Source organism: Hoplias malabaricus, chromosome 12 (genome assembly GCF_029633855.1).
Source record: "Hoplias malabaricus isolate fHopMal1 chromosome 12, fHopMal1.hap1, whole genome shotgun sequence".
Taxonomy (NCBI): domain Eukaryota; kingdom Metazoa; phylum Chordata; class Actinopteri; order Characiformes; family Erythrinidae; genus Hoplias; species Hoplias malabaricus.
The window spans coordinates 1,022,561-1,030,612 of NC_089811.1; positions in this window are offsets into that span (position 1 = coordinate 1,022,561).

Here is an 8,052-nt window from a genome sequence, read left to right on the forward strand (position 1 = left end):
ACACTGCAAATGAGTAAAACAACAATCTGACAAATTCCTCAGAACCTACACAACACTTCTTTCTTCCCCACGAGCCCCACAGCAGTGTTCTCCCCCTGTGTAAACAGCCCCTGTTCAGAACGCCCGCTTTCAGCACCTGTTCCTTTAAATGTTAATGAGCCGCTCGCTGTTCACCCCGACCCCGAGCGCACAGCAGTGAGGAGCGAGGAGCAGAAGCTCTGGTTTTTAGCCGTTTTCACTCTGTTCTCTTTCTTCTCCGTTTTTACTCAGTGCTCTTATTTCTCCGCGCTCGTTGTGTCTGTTTCGTTGAGTTTAACCTTGTCTTTGCGCTCTCACATAAACACGGGTCCAGCGCTGTGATTGGACGGACTCAGACGAGGGGGCGGGGCCATTCTAAAGTCTCTGCACTTGACGTCAGAAGCGGAGCAGAATCAGAACGACTCGTTTTATCCTGTGTTTCTGACTCAGGCAGCGCACAGAACACTGACTGGGGTCTTGTTTCACAGTGTGTGGGTTGGTGGGCTCCAGATTCATACCTTAATGTGAACATGCTCTGAACGAGGGAGCTTTGTCTCGTTTAAGGGCTCTTTCCGTGTCCAGTGTTGTATGAGTGGAAATGACAGCCTGGGGGTGGAGCTAAGGCTGAGACTGAGATTCTCATTGATGTTTTGAGACTTTAAGAGGTTGAGTTTATATCATTGTTTACTCTTCACTCGGTCTGTGGTTATTGTGAGGGTCTTACGGCTCTGAGAGAGACGTGTGGATCATGAGAGCCCTCTTTACTCTCACTTTACATCAGATCAATGTCTGATCAATCACAGGGTCGCGGCTCTAGGGCTCAGAGCTGATCAATCTGCTGCTTCTTGGCATGTGTGTGTGTGTGTGTGTGTGTGTGTGTGTGTAGAACTGGCTCTAATTGAATTAACAGGGCCACGTCCCCGGGGCTGAGTCCATCTGTTTTTATACAAAGCTGACAAGAAGAGAGGAGTCTACCATACATCACCAGCTCTCTCTCTCTCTCACACACACACACACACACACACACACACACACACACACACACACACACTCACACACACACTCACACACACACACTCACACACACACACACACTCACACACACACACACACTTCTGATATACTTTAATTTACTAGAGTTTATTTTTTTTATAAATGTGGGCTCTTTCTAAAGGATCATTCATCATTAAATTAATGCAATTGTAAAATTAGTAAATGATGTTTTAAAATGATGTAAAACAGCAATAAAAATAAAAAACAACAATAGATTAAAGATTTTGTTCCAAGGACAATGTCCTGTAGTCGAAATATTTTAAATATTAATGAATTAAAATGTGAAATAATTACATACAGCTCTTGTTTCTACATCACAGAGTCAGTGTTAGGGTTAGAGTCAGTGTTAGAGTCAGTGTTAGAGTCAGTGTTAGTGTTAGAGTCAGTGTTAGAGTCAGTGTTAGAGTCAGTGTTAGTGTTAGAGTCAGTGTTAGAGTCAGTGTTAGAGTCAGTGTTAGTGTCAGTGTCAGTGTTAGAGTCAGTGTTAGAGTCAGTGTTAGAGTCAGTGTTAGTGTCAGTGTCAGTGTTAGAGTCAGTGTCAGTGTTAGTGTTAGAGTCAGTGTTAGAGTCAGTGTTAGTGTTAGAGTCAGTGTTAGAGTCAGTGTTAGTGTCAGTGTCAGTGTTAGAGTCAGTGTTAGAGTCAGTGTTAGAGTCAGTGTTAGTGTCAGTGTCAGTGTTAGAGTCAGTGTCAGTGTTAGTGTTAGAGTCAGTGTTAGAGTCAGTGTTAGTGTCAGTGTCAGTGTTAGAGTCAGTGTCAGTGTTAGTGTTAGAGTCAGTGTTAGAGTCAGTGTTAGTGTCAGTGTCAGTGTTAGAGTCAGTGTCAGTGTTAGTGTTAGAGTCAGTGTTAGGAGTGAAATGGGGCTTTTTTGAGAATTACGTGGAAACAAAAGATGACGGCGAATGACAGAAGACAACAAAGAGCTGCACATCTGAATCTGTTATTGACTGTAACTGTCTGTGTAAATAGTGTTGTAATTATGTAATAACATTTACACTGTGTTTAAATATCAATGTAAAATAATCCACAGATAATGACAGTAACTCTAGACCTACCCTTGTACTGTTGTTGACATGATTTAAATAGACTGGCCCCGCCCCCTCGTCTGAGTCTGTCCAATCACATCGCTGGACGAGGTTAAACGCAGCAGAACAGACACAACGAGCGCGGAGAAATAAGAGCACTGAGTAAAAACGGAGAAGAAAGAGAACAGAGTGAAAACGGCTAAAAACCAGAGCTTCTGCTCCTCGCTCCTCACTGCTGTGCGCTCGGGGTCGGGGTGAACAGCGAGCGGCTCATTATCATTTAAAGGAACAGGGGCTGAAAGCGGGCGTTCTGAACAGGGGCTGTTTACACAGGGGGAGAACACTGCTGTGGGGCTCGTGGGGTTTGGACTGTAAGCTCATGTGCAGCTGCTCTAATGGTCAGGCTTTTTCATACGAAGTGTGAGGGCACAGTGGAACTGTATCTGAACTATTATAACAGTTTTAATAATTGTTTTGAGATCTGTTAGAAATAATAAAGTGTTAAACCAGGTGGTGTTGAGATACGTGTTTTTCTCAGCTGTTTCCTGGACTCCGGTGTGGTGTGTGATGTTCAGTCGTGTTTCTGATGCTCCTGATAACCCCCAGGGTCTGATGAAGGTGATGATAACACGCTACAGCCAACCTTCCACACGTCTCTCTCCTCCTCCTCTCTCAGGCGCCCTCAGGGATCTCTCTGAAACCGGAGTTAACAGATTTACAGCGCTGTAAATCAGGCGATTTACACACCGGCAATCCCCCGTCTGAGCACCGACCATAAATGACGAGGAAAGCAGACAGAAGGAGGTACACTCAGACACTTGAGGGAGTGGATTCACAGCCAGAACCACTTTCTAAAACCGGTTCTTCTCGTCTGTGGGTCAGTTAGGGACACGGAGCACTGCGACTGGTCCTGAACACTGAAGTCTGACAGCTCAGTGAGTCGTCACATGTGTGCGGTTATTGGTTCACACCGACCTCTCCAAATGTGTACTGTCACTTTTATATTTACAGCATCCAGAGTGACATAAAGGTTCTGTTATCAGAGAACACGTCCACACCAGAGACTTAATGAGAAACTCTAATGAGAAATACTCCATAAACACAAGTGCAAAACAAGCCACGGTCAGAGCTGACGCCGGGAAAGAGAATCAGTGCAAGGATAGTAAGAAGATTCAGGCTGTTTCAGTAAGTGCAGGATTCGTTTACGTTCACTGCAATATTCCACAGAGAGATGAGTCTTTAGTCTGTGATTGAATACAGAGAGGGACACACAGCGGGAGTCAATGGAGATTCTGCTGCTCAAACAGTGGGAGATGGTCGGAGATAGTGAGGGTTTCTGCAGGTTAGAAAGTGTGAGGCATTGTGACACAGTGAGAGATGCTGGGAGACAGTTTGAGACAGTGAGAGGGGCTGGGAGACAGTGAGAGATGCTGGGAGACAGTGAGAGATACTGGGAGGAAATTAGAGATGCTGGGAGACAGTATTAGACAGGGAGTGATGCTGAGAGACAGCGAGAGATGCTGGGAGACAGTGTGAGACAGTGAGAGATGCTGGGAGGCTTGAGAGATGCTGGGAGAATGTGTGAGACAGGGAGAGATGCTTGGAGACAGTAGGAAATGCTAGGTGAATGTGTGAGACAGGGAGAGATGCTGGGAGAATGTGTGAGACAGTGAGAGATGCTGGGAGAATGTGTGAGACAGGGAGAGATGCTGGAAGACAGTGAGAGATGCTGGGAGAATGTGTGAGACAGGGAGAGATGCTGGGAGACAGTGAGAGATGCTGGGAGACATGAGACAGTGAGAGATGCTGGGAGATAGTGTGAGACTGTGAGAAATGCTGCGAGACATGAGCAACACTGGGAGACAATGTGAGACAGTGAGAGATGCTGGGAGACAATGTGAGACAGTGAGAGATGCTGGGACACATGAGAGATGCTGGGACACATTGTGAGACAGTGAGAGATGCTGGGAAAAAGTGTGACACAGTGAGAAATGCTGGGAGACAGTGAGAGATGCTGGGAAACATTGTGAGACAGTGAGAGATGCTGGGAGACAGTGTGAGACAGTGAGAGATGCTGGGAGACATGAGAGATCCTGGGGAGACAATGTGAAACAGTGAGAGATGCTGGGAGACAGTAAGAGATGCTGGGAAACTGTGTGAAACAGTGAGAGATGCTGGGAGACAGTGTGAGACAGTTATGCTTGCATGTGGACACCTGACACAACACTACAGTGTGAATTGAACCTCCTGTGCGTTCTGGTTTTAAAGCCGTACAGTAGCTGTACCCCATACGAGAATAAAATAAATCTACGAGATGAAGGAGAGAATCTCGCCTACGTTTAATTCTCAACAATAGTGTTTCAGTCTCACTGCACAAAGCAGCTGCTAACAGCCAAAAGATCCCAGACCTGACGGTGTCAGGCTCAAAGACAAAGCTGCGGTGGAAACCCACCAGGAGACAGTGCAGCAGAGAGACCCCGAGGCTAACAGTCCAACTCCCTGAGAGTGCGTGGAGTTCAGGGGAGAGAAACCATGGCTTTAATGCAGGGGTTCTCATGGGAATCCTCTTTCAGTCTCATCTCTCACTGTCAGACTCACACAGGGGCGAACCTACGCTCAGCTTTAAAAAGGTTATCACTGACTGCAGGCAGAAAGAAAAACACAAAGCGTCTGTCTCTCGACTCTGCGCAGAGACTCACAAACACAACGTACAGTACGTCCCAGAGCTCCTGAACACCTGCTCCTCCAACGTTCCTCCAGAGCTCAAGGCTGGAATTCAGGAGCGTGTTCCCCTTCACTGCAGTTACAGTCTCTTCTTTTCTGTAAAGGGTTTGTGCTAAAGCAGACACTGAACCGCAGAACCCTCAGATCCACTGAAGATAAGCGGGTCTGGGTCAGGACTCGGATGGGAGACCCTCCTCCTCCTCCTCCTCCTCCTGGGAAAGCTTGGGTGTCTGCTGGAGGTGGTGATGGTGGAACCCTGTACTGAATGAACAGCACTGTCCATGGGTGTAGAATTGGGAAGTGACTGTGAGTCCCTAACAATGAACAAACATTACAGTGCAGTGTTCTGTTAGTGTCTAGTCATTGTGTTTGGGTCACGAACCGTAAAGATCTCGTTCTCTACTACGAGCCCCGCCCCCTGAACCCACACGGCTCTAAAGGTTCTCGCTAACATGGCAACCATCGCCAGGGGAAATCAATTGGTGTTTGCCATGTATTCTTCTGTGATAATATCATCTACAAAACTCTTTATTGTTTATATATTGCGTAAATAAACGTTATGGCTGGTCTCCACTGGGATTAAGTTTAGTTCGGAGCATAACGTACAACCTGCACATGATCAGTGCCACATCCTGTACAGTAAAATAGACTGGACCCTGCCCTGTGTGTGTCACTCAGTGGAGTCACAGCGCTCATCATAAAGCACAGATCTGATTGGCTGAGGAGCCTCACGTGTGATTGGTCTGTGAGTTTCCTGGAGCGCTAAACCTGCACCGTAACGACTAGAAGAGTCACGCCGCTTCAAACACTTCACACTCTGTTCAACACTAAACAGCTCTGAACAGTTTATCAGTCACAGGTCCAGGTCCGGATCGGACAGCGTCTGGGTCCAGGACTCGGGCCGTGCTCCGCCTGTTAGTGACCCCTGCTCTAGAGAGCACATACAGCAGGAGAACTGACTTCTGTACAGTGTCTGCCCAGGAACCGCTGCATTAATGCATGGGGCATGCGTCAAAAATAGACCCGAAGCGTGTTTGTTTTGGTTCTGCTTGAAAAGCGTGTGAAAGGCCACACTGATTAATAGAGCAGTGTATAAGGCGCCGCATGTTGTGGCACATTTATTGTGTCTGGTGTGAAAGTAGCTAGAGGCTGTGGCTGTAAAGACCCACACACTGTAAACACACGGCTGGGTTTGGGGACACCATCCACATCACGGTACGACTGAGTAAAAGACAGGGCATTTTATGAGTTTTTAATGAGTAATGCTTTCATACACTGTTATACAGACCGTGTGTGTGTGTGTGTGTGTGTGTGTGTGTGTGTGTCTGTGAGTGTGTGTGTGCTCAGTCAGGACGGCATCCTAAACAGAAAGCTGTAGGAGCTGCACAGCCTTAAAGTGACAGGACGCCCAAAATCCATAAAAATAAATTGAAAACAAGTATTAAACCTGACTGCGGTGCTCTATACAACACTCGTCTCTAGCCTTCGCAAAAGAGCACAGGCTGTAATTAATACCCTTCACTTCGGTCGGGGGAGAGGCTGGAGGAGGGTGACTGCGCTGTTAGATCAGCCCTGAGGATAAATTAAACTCAGGTTTACGCCCCAAACATCACCTCCGTCTGTGTTTCTACAGGTTTATAGAGAGGGGGGGGGGGGGGGGCTGGAGTCATATGGAGGAGAGAGAAAGAGCGAAAGTGAGAGAGGGAGGAAAGGGAGTGGGAGAGAGAGGGAGACAGAAAGACGAGGAGTAGTGCGTGAAAGAGAGAAAAAAAGAAATGGGGAGAGGGAAAGTGTGGAGAGGGAGAGAGAGAGAGGGAGAGAGAGAGAGAGAGAGAGAGAGAGAGACAGACAGAGAGAGAGAGAGAGAGAGAGAGAGAGAGAGAGAGGGATGGGGAGGGAATAAGTTCAAAGGGGAAATGAGAGACAGGCAGCAGCAGGAATACAGATAATAATTGTTTCCTCTTGGCCGTGTTGGCTGTGTTTCAGACGGAGGGTGTGGAGAGGACTGAGGGTCTGAGTTATTTTTAAAGACTTGTTTAAAGAGTTGTTTTTAAAGGTGCATTAAGTAATTTTCTGTGTAGTTTATTTTACCCGACCCAGAGAATGATCCAAACCCCACGAGCCCCACAGCAGTGTTCTCCCCCTGTGTAAACAGCCCCTGTTCAGAACGCCCGCTTTCAGCACCTGTTCCTTTAAATGATAATGAGCCGCTCGCTGTTCACCCCGACCCCGAGCGCACAGCAGTGAGGAGCGAGGAGCAGAAGCTCTGGTTTTTAGCCGTTTTCACTCTGTTCTCTTTCTTCTCCGTTTTTACTCAGTGCTCTTATTTCTCCGCGCTCGTTGTGTCTGTTTTGCTGAGTTTAACCTCGTCTTTGCGCTCTCACATAAACACGGGTCCAGCGCTGTGATTGGACAGACTCAGACGAGGGGGCGGGGCCATTCTAAAGTCTCTGCACTTGACGTCAGAAGCGGAGCAGAATCAGAACGACTCGTTTTATCCCGTGTTTCTGAAGTACGTGTCTCAATCACGGTTGTTGTTAAAACTGTGCTGAAATCTTCACTGAAATAGACCCTGTATTTAGAGTGTTTCTGGAGCGTCTACTAACACACACACTGTTAAACAGGACCACCCAGACCGTTTTCTGTGGGCTGTGGAAGTCAGATGACATGGGATTTAACGAGCCGTTCAGATTTGGCTCTGCTTCGAGGCGTCAGGAGACGAACGGCGTAAAGGTGTACAGAGGAAAACATGACGTTTCACAGCAGCCACTGTCTGGATCAAACACACATTTGTTTTGATGTCACCTCATGCGTTTTAACAGGTATTCAAATGGTGTGTGTGTGTGTGTGTGTGTGTGTGTGTGTGTGTGTGTGTGTGTGTGTGAGGTGAGAAAGCAAAAAATAAAGAGGTAAACAACACTGTCTCTTTGTTTTTGTTTTTTTTGTTTGTTTGTTTTTTTGCAGGTAAATGGTTCGTTGACAGTGTTTTATTTAAATTAAATTCATAATAAAAGTCAGCGTTGGTGTGAGGTGAGAAATGCAGCATCGTGGAGGTTAGGGGCTGAGCCCTGGATGAGGAGGGAGGAGGAGTGTGTGTTGTTCTCTGAGCAGAACAGAGGAGAAGCTCTTATCTTCCTGTGCTGCTTTTATTATATTTTTTGAGCCAGTTAATAATACACAATAAAAGTCCTCGTTTTAGACAAAACCCCATTTCCCTGTGGCCTTTTCCAGGAG